The 13021-nt window shown below is 49.1% G+C and overlaps 1 pseudogene; it reads left to right on the forward strand.

Moving 5' to 3' along the window:
* The first annotated feature begins 680 nt into the window (after positions 1-680).
* LOC136490222 (putative disease resistance protein RGA3) lies at positions 681-12203 on the forward strand (annotated as a pseudogene).
* Positions 12204-13021: the final 818 nt, after the last annotated feature.

Here is a 13021-nt window from a genome sequence, read left to right on the forward strand (position 1 = left end):
CCAATATAATAATAAAATAATTAAATATTAATTTATTTTTATGCTTTAAATAAGTCGGCTCACTGTACGTATCAAGATTGCGCCGCGTCCGGTGGCCTGGGCTTCTCTTGTTCTCTTCCAGGCGACGGCGGCCACCACCACCGGCGAGTGGTCTCGACCAATGTGGTGAGGTGAAGCGTCCTGAATATCCTTTCTGACGGCCCCCTGGTTCTTTGGCTCCGCTCATTCGTCTGATTCTCCACGCACGAGCAGGCAGCACACTTGCCCGCCGCCTGTTTGACGAAAAGCCCAAGGACGGCAAGGTCGAGGAAATGGCTGCGGACCCCAAGCGACATTTCCAGAGCACAGGTTCTGGCGGATATAAGGCATGGATACTTGCGTAGTTGAGTCCTCGACCGCTGCTAGCCTGGCTTCTGCAAGTTCTCGCCTGCGTGTACTGCCTGCGCATCACCAACGTGGACGGATGAGAGAGCGCCGAGGAGTTCAGCAACTTCGTCAACCATCCGTGAAGGTATCAAACGCACAGCACAGATAGTAGTAGCTGTGTTCACTTGTTTGGATCACTTTGCCAAATCAATCTTCTCTCGTCCTGTAGTTTGCAAATGGGCAATCCCGTTTGACTTAGGCTCAATGTCCAACATGTGGTGTGGTGTAGGACCAACTTTTGGGTCCATTTGACGCCAATGGTTTGAATTTTGGTTGGCGACCAATGTTCCGTGTGGCTTCCATTCCAATTCCCTGATTGCAGTAGGCTCCAAGAGTAGGTGCATGTCTCCTTCATGCCATTAATACGGAGAAAATATATGCCACTGCATTTTGTGGTGTGAGGCAAGGATAGTTGACCCCGAAGCGCTGAACTGGAGCTACCGAAAGCACTACTAGGGTCGTCTTTCAGTCTCAGCCATCCAGTTAAGCTGCATCTCCTAGGCTCCTACTGTCTGCATCTCTGCATCTGTGTCGAGGAATGGAATAGGATCAGGCTCCTGATCTGAGCTTCGATTCTTGGTACGTGCTCTGCTTCCTTCTGCGAAAACATATCATATTGTCTCCCCTGATTAAATTTCTCGCTAACAAGGTTCAATTGTTTTTCAGGTTTCTCAGTGAGTGCCACAAATTAGAGTACCTACTCAAGGCACGACTGTTAAGCGGCTGATTCATACCTCTGCTGCTCTTGCTCTGGCCATCAACAGAGGTAATCTGTATGCAAATTATTTTTCTGTACCTGCATCAATGTGCATCCTCTTATATGGATGCTCTTTGTGGCTCATAATCATGTGGCATGGAGTTGCTTAATCTAGAGCATCCTCACAGAGAGCAAAGGACCAACATCCATTCCAAACTACATCTTTTTGTTTCCCATGTATGATAAAATGGCATAGGACCAATTTTTCCCAGTGAGTTCCAATATACAGTCCAGATAGCTCATCTTAGTTCATAATTTCAGACCTTTTACATCTGTTGTGTAATTCAACCATGTTAGTTTGAGGTTGCAAAACCATGTTTTCTAATATAAAATTATTATTGCTTGTATTAGCAGCATCAACCATGTTAGTTTGAGGTGTCAACCTTGTGTATTGCGGGGTAAAACACGTGGGTGAGCGGTGGTTATTGTTTCTTCGTCCTATGACCGGTGTTCTTAGGCACCATGGGTGCCATTGTACATAAAACTCTTTTTCCTTTTTAATTGAGTGGCAGAGCTCCTGCCTCTACTTTCAAAAGTTTGAGGTGTCGTATAACCATTGGTTTTGCAATTTCATCTGCAGAGGTTTGCCACGAGAACCTTCCAAAAATATGGCTGGAATCGAGGCTGCTTTAGCATCTGGACTGTTGACTGTTGCAGGAAACAAGCTAGGTTCACTGATATCCAGTGAGTTTGCTTCCATAACTGGTTTAATAAAGGATATTTCTGAGCTCCAGGATATACATACAAAGATTATGAGCTGGCTGTCTGTGGTTCATGGCAGAATAATAGACCATGAAGCTTCTGGTCCAGGGGTGATGAAATTGAGAAGTCTTGCTAATGAGATTTATGATTTACTTGATGATGTCTACATTGAAGATGAGAAACACAAGGTAAATAGCGACCATGATAAGCCTGCTATAACTGACAACTTTTCTGCAAAACCGGAGGTGCTTCTGTTCTGACACAAGGTGGCCCATAAGATCGATGAAATCAAGGTGACATTTGATACAATTGTGAAGGAAAATACACTACACAATTTACAAGTGGATCAACCAGTTCGAAGCAGAAACAAGGCAACATCAGATCAGTCTTTGTTGAGTAATGTTGAAGACTTAAAAATACCATCAAGGGATCGTGTGAAGGGCAAAATCATATCTAAGCTTGTACAACCTAACAGAGGAGAATGTAATCATATAGTTTCTATTGTTGGGCTTGGTGGTTCAGGCAAGACTACTTTAGCCCAACATATCTGCCATGATGAGAAGGTAAAGGAGCACTTCAAAAATACAATATTCTGGGTCCATGTATCACCAGAATTTTGCAAGGATAAACTCATTGCGAAGCTATTTGAAGCTGTCGTTGAGCAAAACTCTGGTGTCCATGCCCAACGACACATGCTCCACACAATTTCAAACAAATTGAACGGAAAGAAGTTTCTTCTTGTCTTGGATGATGCTTGGCACGAGGATAAGCAAGACTGAGAAAATTTCATGGTTCTTCTAAATAATGGAAGCAAGATTCTTCTAACTACTCGTAACCAATGTGTTGCAGAAGTTGTGGAATCTGAGGATGTATTCAAATTGCCGTTTTTCTTACAGGATGAGAGCTGGAGCTTCTTTCTAAACAATTGAGGTTGTAAAGTAATCTGCTGCTCTCCCTCTGTACACGCGGCAGGGGCAGGGACAGGCGCCGAAAGGGCTCTCCTGCTGCTGCACTGTAGCCGCTGCAGGGGCAGGCGCCGAAAGACTCCCCTGCCGCGCTGTAGCCACAGCAGGGGCAGGCGCCAAAGTCAGCCCTGCTGTCACATCTAGTCACTATAGCAGCATGACAGCCTGGCATGTCTATGTACTAGGATTAGATGGGTAGAGTTGTATATATAACTTCCCACTGCAACTCAGTAAAGACAGTTCAATTTGCCACATCCAGAAACAGAGCTTTCGGCCAACGCTGGACTTGTGCGGTGTATGTGTGAGCTGTTCTCAATATCTTCTTCTACCTCTAGCCATAGTGAGTGAGTGTGCTGGTAAGCTTACTGCTTACCTGTGCAGGGCAGCGAGGGTAATAGTGAGTGAGTGTGCTGGTAAGCTTACTGCTTACCTGTGCAGGGCAGCGAGGGATCAACAAGTGGTATCAGAGCTGTACAAGCGCCGTCATCGGACTAACCGCTGGTGATGACGGATGGTTTGGAGATGGACGACAGCAGCGGCGCTGCTGTGGTTGTCCAGTCACGACAGGAGGTCGTCGTGCGCACAGTGCAGGAGATCAGCGGCACCAGTTGGCCGACGTGGACTCGCACCAACTATGGCGAGTGGGCGGTGACCATGAAGTTCAAGCTCAGAGCCCGACGGCTCTGGAATGCCATTGACAAGGGCACCGACAACGAAGAAGACGACATGTCAGCATTGGAGGTCATCCTCGCTGCTGTGTCTGCGGAGTACAGGTAGCCGTTAGGGCGAAGAACTCTGCTAAGGAGGCGTGGGAGGCCATTGCAGCGATGCGCCTCGGCTCCGACCGTGCAAAGAAGGCGACGGCCCAGCTGCTGAAGCAGGAGTACGCCAACCTCAAGTTCAAGGATGGTGAGTCGGTGGAGGACTTCTCCCTCCGCCTGCAGTCGCTCATTAGCAAGCTGAGGAGCCACGGTATTACCATCGACGAAGAAGAGGCGGTCTCCAAATACCTCCACACCGTGCCGGCGAAGTACATCCAGATCGCTCTCTCCATAAAGACGATGCTGGACTTGTCCACCCTCACCATTGAGGATGTGATAGGCTGTCTGCGGTCGGTGGATAAGCGCCTGGAGCAGGCGACAACAACGATGGACAGCGGCAAGCTGCTGCTGGCAGAGGAGGAGTGGGTTGCTCGGATCAAGGTGAAGAGGTCCTAAAACTGGCTGTATCTGCTCGACTTGAAGGTGGAGCAGCCCATCTACTTGGCAGCACAGCACACGGAGGAGCCGTGGTTGTGGCATGCCCGGTTTGGCCATCTCAGCTTCGACACGCTCGGTCGGCTGGAGAAGATGGTCCGAGGGCTGCCCCACATCAAGCACGCAGGCGACTTGTGTGACAGCTGCCTGGCCGGGAAGCAGAGGAGGCTGTCGTTCCCAAAGGCGGCCAAGTATCGCGTGGTGGACGCTCTCGAGCTCGTCCACGGCGATCTCTGTGGGCCAGTCATGCCAACCACAAATGGTGGTCGGTGGTATTTCCTCCTGCTCGTGAATGATTGCAGTCGCTATATGTGGCTGCAACTCCTGACGAGCAAGGACGAGGCGGCGGAGGCGATCAAGAAGTTCAAGGCGCATGCGGAGGCGGAGAGCGGCAAGAAGCTGCGCGTGCTACGAACTGATCGTGGCGACGAATTCACTTCGGTGGAGTTCACTGCGTATTGCGCAGATCAGGGTGTGGTGCGGCCGCACACCGCGCCCTACTCACCACAGCAGAATGGCTTGCTGGAGCGGCAGAACCAGATGGTGGTCGGCATGGCTCGATCCATGACGAAGGCCAAAAGCATGCCGAAAAAGTTCTGGGGAGAGGCGGTGACCACGGCGGTGTGTATCCTCAACCGCGCGCCCACAAAGTCCTTGAAGGGTGTGATGCCGTTCAAAGCTTGGTATGGGCGCAAGCCGAGCGTGTCCTTCCGCCGGACATTCGGCTGCATCGGCCACGTCAGGAAGACGAAGTCGGTTCTCACCAAGCTGGAGGACAGGAGCACACCGATGGTGCTCCTGGGCTACGAGGAAGGTACCAATGCATACCGGCTCTACGACCCATGCGGAGGCAAGGTGGTTGTCTCTTGCGACGTCATGTTCGACGAGAAGGCGGCTTGGGACTAGGACAGTCCGGGTACGGGGGAAGGTGGCGGCTTCACCAGCACCTTCGTCATTGAGCACTTGATCATCCACGATGGTGGAGACGCTGGAGAGGAGGTGCTGACCACTCTAGCAACTAAGCCGAGTACTCCTGGGGCGGTGCCGAGAACTCCGGAAGGGGTGCTGAGCACTCCAGGAGTGGTGCCGAGCGGTCCTATAGTGGTGCCGACCACTCTAGGACGGGTGCCGAACACTCTTGTAGCGGAGCCGAGAGGTCTTGCAGTGGTTCCGATCACTTCAAGATTGGTGCCGAGCACTCCTATAGTGGTGCCAACCACTCTAGGAGTGGTGACGAGTGGTCCAAGAGTAGTACCAAGCACTGTAGCCGGGGTGCCGAGAACTCCAGGTGCTGTGCCGACCATTCCGGCGGAACAGGGGACTCCATCGGCGCAGATTGAGTTCACCTCACCTCCAAGCGACATAACTGAGTTCGTGGATGCCTTCCATGACAGTGAGGACGTGCGGTTCCACAGGTTGGACAACATCGTCGGCGGCACAGGGTCCTCAAGCCTGGCAGGTCGGCTGCTCAATGACCCAGAGTTGTTTCTTGTCAGTGCAGAGGAACCACCCAAGTTCACGCTAGGTGAGCGCGATGCAAATTGGCGACGGGCGATGCTAGAGGAGATGAAGGCGACCAAGGAAAACGAGACTTGGGAGCTCATCGATCCACCTCCAGGATGTCGTCCGATCAGCTTGAAGTGGTGAAAGCTCTAGTTTAGTTTTGGTGAATTGATGAAACCCTATGTGCTAACTTAGTTTATCAAGTGATCATGAGATAGGTAGCACACTCCAAGTGGTGAAGCAAATGAAGATCATAAGATGATGATGATGCCATGATAATGATCAAGTGCTTGGACTTGGAAAGAAGAAAGAGAAAAATAAAAAGCTAAAGGCAAAGGTATAAACCATAGGAGCTATTTTGTTTTGGTAATCAAGACACTTAGAGAGTGTGATCACATTTAGGATTGATAGCCGTACTATTAAGAAGGGTGAAACTCGTATCGGAATGCAGTTATCAAAGTGTCAGTAGATGCTCTAACTCATTGCATATGCATTTAGGATCTAGTGGAGTGCTAACATCCTTGAAAATGTTTGTGAAAATATGCTAACACATGTGCACAAGGTGATACATTTGGTGGTTGGCACATTTGATCAAGGGTGGTGAAGTTTGGGAGCAAGGGTAAGAAACTCCACCGGCGCCCTAGACAGAAAAGACGAAGGTCACTGGGAGTGACCGGACGCTGGCCACGGTTGGACCGGCGCGTCCGGTCAGGTGTAACAGTGAAGACGCTGGCGTCGGTCAAATGACCGGACGCTGGGTCGCTCTACGACCGGACGCTGGCAGGGTGCCTCCGGTCAGTGCTGATGTGAGGCGCACAGAGGAGACGTTGAATGACCGGACGCTGGGTGAGTCCGATCGGGCATGACCGGACACGTCCGGTCGTGAAAATTCGTGTTTGGAACCTTACTGGAAACGACCGGACGCTGAGGTCCAGCGTCTGGTTACTTTCTAACTGACGCGTCCGGTCAACTGATGACCGTTGAAATCTGACGAACAATATTTGAAGCAGGGGACACGTGGCGTGAATCACGTGACCGGATGCTGAGGGCCAGCGTCCGGTCGATTGGACCGGAGCGTCCGGTCACCCCGCGTTGTGTCCAGTGAAAGGGTATAACGGCTCTATTTCGTGGGGGCTTCTATTTAAGCCCCATGGCCGGTTGAAGCTCACACCTTTGACCATTTTCATTGACATAGCAACCTTGTGAGCTTAGCCAAAGCCCTCCCACTCATCTCCATCATTGATTCATCATCTTTGTGAGATTGGGAGAGAATCCAAGTGCATTGCTTGAGTATTTGCATCTAGAGGCACTTGTTGTCCGTGTTTCGCTGTGGGCTTCGCTTGTTACTTTTGGTGGTTGCCGCCACCTAGACGGCTTGGCGTAGCGAGGATCGTTGAGCGGAGGGTGGTGATTGTCTCCGGCTCTGATCGTGGTGATTGTGAAGGGTTCTTGACCTTTTCCCGGCGGAGACCCAAAATGTACTCTAGTGGATTGCTCGTGGCTTGTGTGATCCACATCTTGTGTTGGTTGTGCGGCACCCTATTGAGGGTTTAGCGTGTGAAGCCAATTAGCGCGTGAACCTCCAAGTGAGTGAATCACCACAACGAGGACTAGCTTGCCGGCAAGCAAGTGAACCTCGGTAAAAAATCATTGTGTTCATCATTGATTCCGAGGTGATTGGTCTTCATTGTTATTCATCCTTATGATTGATTGGTTCCTTCATCTACACGGCGGTATAACCTTCTTGATCACTCTCTTTATATTACCGCAAACTAGTTGACAAGCTCTTTAGTGTAGCTAGTTGTGAGAACTTGCTTGGTTGGTTGGTGTGACTCTTTAGTTAGCCTTGAGAGCACACTAACATAGGGTAGTGTCATAGCTATTGTGTGAATAGATAGTATCTAAACTAGAATTATGGTAGGTGGCTTGCATTTTGAGTAGGCTAGCGCAAAACTTGCTTCGCCTCATAATTGTCTAACCATTTTGTTAAGTGTTGTTGTAGAAATTTTTATTAGGCTATTCACCCCCCCCCTTTAGCCATTAGGACCTTTCAAGTGGGTGTACAAGGTCAAGCGGGACGAGCGCGGCGCCATTGTCAAGCACAAGGCGCGCCTCATCGCCCGAGGCTTTGTCCAACATGAGGGCATCGACTTCGAGGAAGTCTTTGCGCCGGTAGCGCGCATGGAGTCTATCCGACTACTGCTGGCTTTGGCAGTAGCGTAGGACTGGCGCGTCCATCACCTGGACATAAAATCGGCCTTGCTCAACGGCGAGCTAGCGGAGACAGTCTTCATCAGGCAACCTTCAGGTTTCGCCGTCAAGGAAGCGGAGCACAGGGTGCTCCGACTGCGCAAGGCGCTCTACGGGCTGCGGCAGGCCCCACGAGCGTGGAACGCCAAGCTTGACGCCACGCGGGGCAAGCTTGGGTTCATGCGGTGCGCAACCGAGCACGCGCTCTACACACGGCGATGGGGGAAGGAGGTGCTCATCGTCGACTTGTATGTGGATGACTTGATCGTCATCGGCGTGCGTGCGGAGGACATCGATAGCTTCAAGCGCGAGATGGTGGCTCGTTTTCGAATGAGCGATCTCGGCGCGCTCTCAAACTACCTCGGCATCGAGGTGAGACAGGGGAAGGAGGCGCTCATGTTCGGTCAGGGCGCGTACGCCTCGAAACTATTGGAGCGAAGCGGTATGGCTGAGTGCAAGCCGTGAGTGACTCCGATGGAGGAGCGGCTGAAGCTGATGAAGGCTAGTACAATGGCGAAGGTAGATGCAACACTCTACCGGAACATCGTCGGTAGTCTGCGCTACCTAGTCCACACGAGGCCAGGACATTGCGTTCGCTGTGGGAGGATCACTGGGCCGCGATGAAGCGGCTGCTGCGCTATGTCAAGGGGACGGTGGATCAGGTGATCGTCTTCCCCAAGACCGATGAAAGTAGGCTATAACTCACTGTGTTCAGCGATGTAGACATGACAGGGGACATCGACAGATGGCGGAGCACCTCTGGCATGCTCGTCTTCTTCGGGTCGGCTCCAATCTCATGGCTGTCGCTGAAACAGAAGGTAGAGTACGTGGCGGCGGCCATAGCGGCGTGCCAAGTTGTGTGGCTGCGCCGACTGCTGGGCGAGCTAACCGGTGTGGAAGCTCACCCACCAGCACTGATGGTGGACAACCAGCCCGCCATCACCCTCGCGAAGAATCCGGTTGTCCACGACCGGAGCAAGCACATCGACGTTCAGTTCCACTTCCTCATGGATTGTGTCGATGGAGAGCAGATCGTCATCGAGTTCGTCGAAACTGGTCGGCAACTCGCGGACGTCCTCACCAAGCCGTTCTGCCGTCTTCGGTTCACGGAGTTGAAGAAGATGATCGGCATGGTAGAGGTTCTAGGGTTAGCACATGATTAGGAGAAGAATTATAATGTAATCTGCTGCTCTTCCTCTGTACGCGCGACAGGGGCAGACGCCGAAAGGGCTCCCCTACTGCTGCACTGTAGCTGCTTTAGGGGCAGGCGCCAAAAGGCTCCCCCGCCGTGTTGTAGCCACAGTAGGGGCAGACGCTAAAGTCAGCCCTACTATCACATCTAGTCACTGTAGCAGCCTGACATGTCTATGTACTTGGATTAAATGGATAGAGTTGTATATATAGCTTTCCACTGCAACTCAGTAAATGCAGTTCAGTTTGCCACATCCAGAAGCAGAGCTTTCGGCCAACGCTGGGCTTGTGTGGTGTGTGTGTGAGCTGTTCTCAATATCTTTTTATACCTCTAGCTATATTGAGTGAGTGTGCTAGTAAGCTTACTGCTTACCTATGCAGGGCAACGAGGGACCAATAGTGGTTGGGTGGAACAAGATTTGGACTCTTCTTATATTCAAGTTGGAAAAGATATCATGAAGAAATGTGTTGGGTTGCCGCTAGCAATCAAAACTCTTGGATCTGTTCTCCATGAAAAGAGAACAATAAATACTTGGAGAGCCATAGGAGAGAATAATCTGTGGGAAGAAGAGAATATATAAGGCAGAGTGTTTGCATCCTTGAAACTGAGTTATATTTACTTGAAAGATCATCTAAAGGAGTGCTTCACATTTTGCTCCATATTCCCCCAAAGGCTACAAAATCAATAAAGACTACTTGATTGAACAATGGATGGCCCATGGATTCATCAAGCTGAAGAATGAAGAGCTGGCACATGATATTGGAAATGAATACTTTGATGCTCTTATGAAAGCTGGATTTCTTCAAAGGCCGGTTGAAAGACGGCCTGAAAAAAGTGTAGTATGCGAGATGCATGGCCTGATTCATGGTGTTCCTCGTTATATTTTACAGTATGAAGTGATGGCATCTCTACCAAAGAACACAACTACATATAATTGGTCACAAAAATGCAGATATTTATCTTTGATGTCTTCAGGTGAGAAGATTGAGAAGGGCCTATTAGACAAAATCCGTGCTGTATATGTCTCTGGCGGTAACCCATCATTTGATAACCATGAGATTTGCTATATCCACAGTGTTGTTCTAGACTATGCAGTTGATACTCTATTTCCACAATTCATACTGAAGTTGGAACATCTTGGATATCTTGAAATCCATCATCTTAGATGCACAGAACTTCCAGAGGCTATATCAGGTTGTTGGAACTTGCAGTCACTCCATTTTATTAGTTGCAAAGGTTTTGTGATGCTACCTAAGTCTATTGGCAAGCTTAAGAAGTTAAGAACTCTAGAGTTGAGTCATATTACTGATCTTGAGAGTTTACCTGAGTCCATTGGTGATTGTCAAGATCTTCAATTCTTACAACTAAATTACTGTGGAAAGCTCATAGACATACCGAGCTCCATGGGTAGACTGGGGAACCTAAGGGTGCTTCATATACTCAGATGTTCGTCTCTGCAACTTCCTTCAGAATTCAATGGTGAGTTAAGCAACTTACAGACAGTCAACTTACATGGTTGTCGGGGTCTCCAAGACCTTCCAAGCACATTTGCCTGCCCAATGCTTCGTGCTCTCGACTTTTCTGAAACCAAAGTTACTGTACTTCCCCAATGGGTTACATCGGTTGGTACTCTAGAGTGTATATACCTTCAAAATTGCGAGCTAGTGGAATTGCCTAAAGGCATATCTAACTTAAAAAATCTAACAGTTTTGAACATAGAGGGTTGTGGGAAACTACAATGCATGCCATCAGGATTTGGTCAGCTGACTCTATTAAGACATCTGGGCCTGTTTGCTGTTGGGTGTGGTGGAGATGATGCAAGAATCTCAGAGCTTGAAAGTCTTTGATATGATAAGTGGACGTATGGAAATTGCCAACCTTAAATACCTGAAGGATCCAAGTGAGGCAGAAAAGGCCATGTTGAAGCGGAAGAATATATGGAGTTTGGAGTTGACCTGGTCTTCCAATCAAACCGAAGAAGAGAGAGTATCAGATGCGGAACAAGATCAGGCTGTGCTTAATGCTCTTGAACCACCGTCACAAATTAAGAACTTGAAAATCTGTGGTTACAGAGGTTCCATGTTGCCATGTTGGATGATGAAGCTAAATGATTCTTCCTTCTGTGCTCGTATAGTGTTCAAGCAGGCCAGTTTATGTCAGTTCCTTTCTCTAACAAGAATGACACTACAAGAATTTCCTAACTTGAAGTATATACGAGGACTTCTGGAGTTTCCTTTGCTAGAGTCCCTCTCTCTGGTCAAAATGGCCAACTTAGAGGAGCTCTGGACTACGACAAGCAGTTTTGAAATTCAGGGGGAAGAATCAGAAGCACAATACTGTTTTCCTGTCCTGTCTGAAATTCGCATTACAGGCTGCCCGAAATTGAATGTGAAGCCCTACTTCCCACCATCGTTGGTGACATTGTCTTTTGAAGAAAGCAATGAGCAGCTGCTATCCCTTTGTAGCTTCTCCCATCCACTTCCTCCACCTGTCGATGAATCTTCGTCTTCCTGCAATCTGCAGTCTGCAGCGCCTCGTCTCAAGGAACTACGAGTAAGAAAAATGATGGGATCATCGTCTAGCTGGGAACTCCTGCAGAACCACACTGAACTGGAAACCTTGCATATTGAATGCTGCAATGACCTGAAACAATTACCTGATAACATTCGAAACCTCAGCTTCCTAAGGGTTTGCCGGATAAAAGATTGCAAGAGCCTTGGCATGCTTCCCGAGTGGCTTGGCGAACTGTGTTCCTTGCAATCCCTGTATGTCTTCGTGACCCCACTGATTCACAGCCTCCCACAATCGGCGAAGCACCTTATGTCCCTTACTGCATTGCAAATTTGTCGTTGGGACAAAATGAAGGAGCTGCCTGACGTGATTCAGCATCTCACCTCCCTTAAGTGCTCAACTTGGGACTATGTGGCGCACTTACTATCCTGCCGGAGTGGATTGGACAGCTCTCCGCACTTCGTACTCTGAAGATCCAGCATTGCCCTGCTCTTCAATGCCTGCCCCAGTCCTTACAACAGCTTACTGCTCTCCGCGAACTGCACATCAGTTTCTCCCCTGGCTTGGCCAGGTGTTACAAGCAAGGAGTTGGACCAGACTGGCAACTTGTCTCTCACATTCCTAATGTGCGTATAAATTAGGGTGGACACGCAAATGCTGCAGTATCTATCCAATCCATCCATTGGTACGTTCTACCCTCTACTGGTTCTGATTTGCAATTTTGTTTTTCTGAATTAGTTTTATGTTTTGTGCTGATTGATTTTGTGTCACTCTTTATTTCCAGGGCTGTTTCTACTACTTGGTCCTCCCTGATGGAGGTAGAGCAAACTAGCACATGTCCTCTGCAATACGTACACGCCGTAACCGGTGTATATATAACAAAATGAACGTCAGCCTGATGGAATCCCACCCCGTTCACGTGTCCTTAAACCCGGCTTGATCCGCTTCTTTTTTCATCCGGAACAGTGTTTTCCTCTCACAAATTCCTCCAGCATTCCTCCAAACCATCCAAATTCCTCCAGAATTCCTCCAAGCGAACACCTGACTGTACTACATGTGCTCGAACAGGCTTCAGATTCGAGGACTTAAGGATCTGCTGTCCAGTCAGCTGGATTACTCATAAAGTTATTGGTTTTTGTTTGGCAAGGATTGGTACATGTATCGGCAACCTTAGATCCGTTTCTTTCAATGGATGGAGCTTATTAAAAGTTTAAAACTCGTGATAAATTTACTCTGGTAACTAGATCTATTGGTTACAAAACAACATGTTTTTTAAGTAATTCTTCAGCTTGTACGCTTGTGTTATTTGTATGTATGCACAAATGATGAGCCACAATTGCTCCATCATGGTTATGCAGAGGCCGGGAGTGTTTTAAGGTTTTTGTATTGTGGGGGTACGGCCCCCGGTATCCTCAAGGCAAGACATGAGCCGCACCATCAGAGGTGGCCCAGCCCACAA

Source organism: Miscanthus floridulus, chromosome 10, assembly GCF_019320115.1.
Source record: "Miscanthus floridulus cultivar M001 chromosome 10, ASM1932011v1, whole genome shotgun sequence".
Lineage (NCBI taxonomy): Eukaryota > Viridiplantae > Streptophyta > Magnoliopsida > Poales > Poaceae > Miscanthus > Miscanthus floridulus.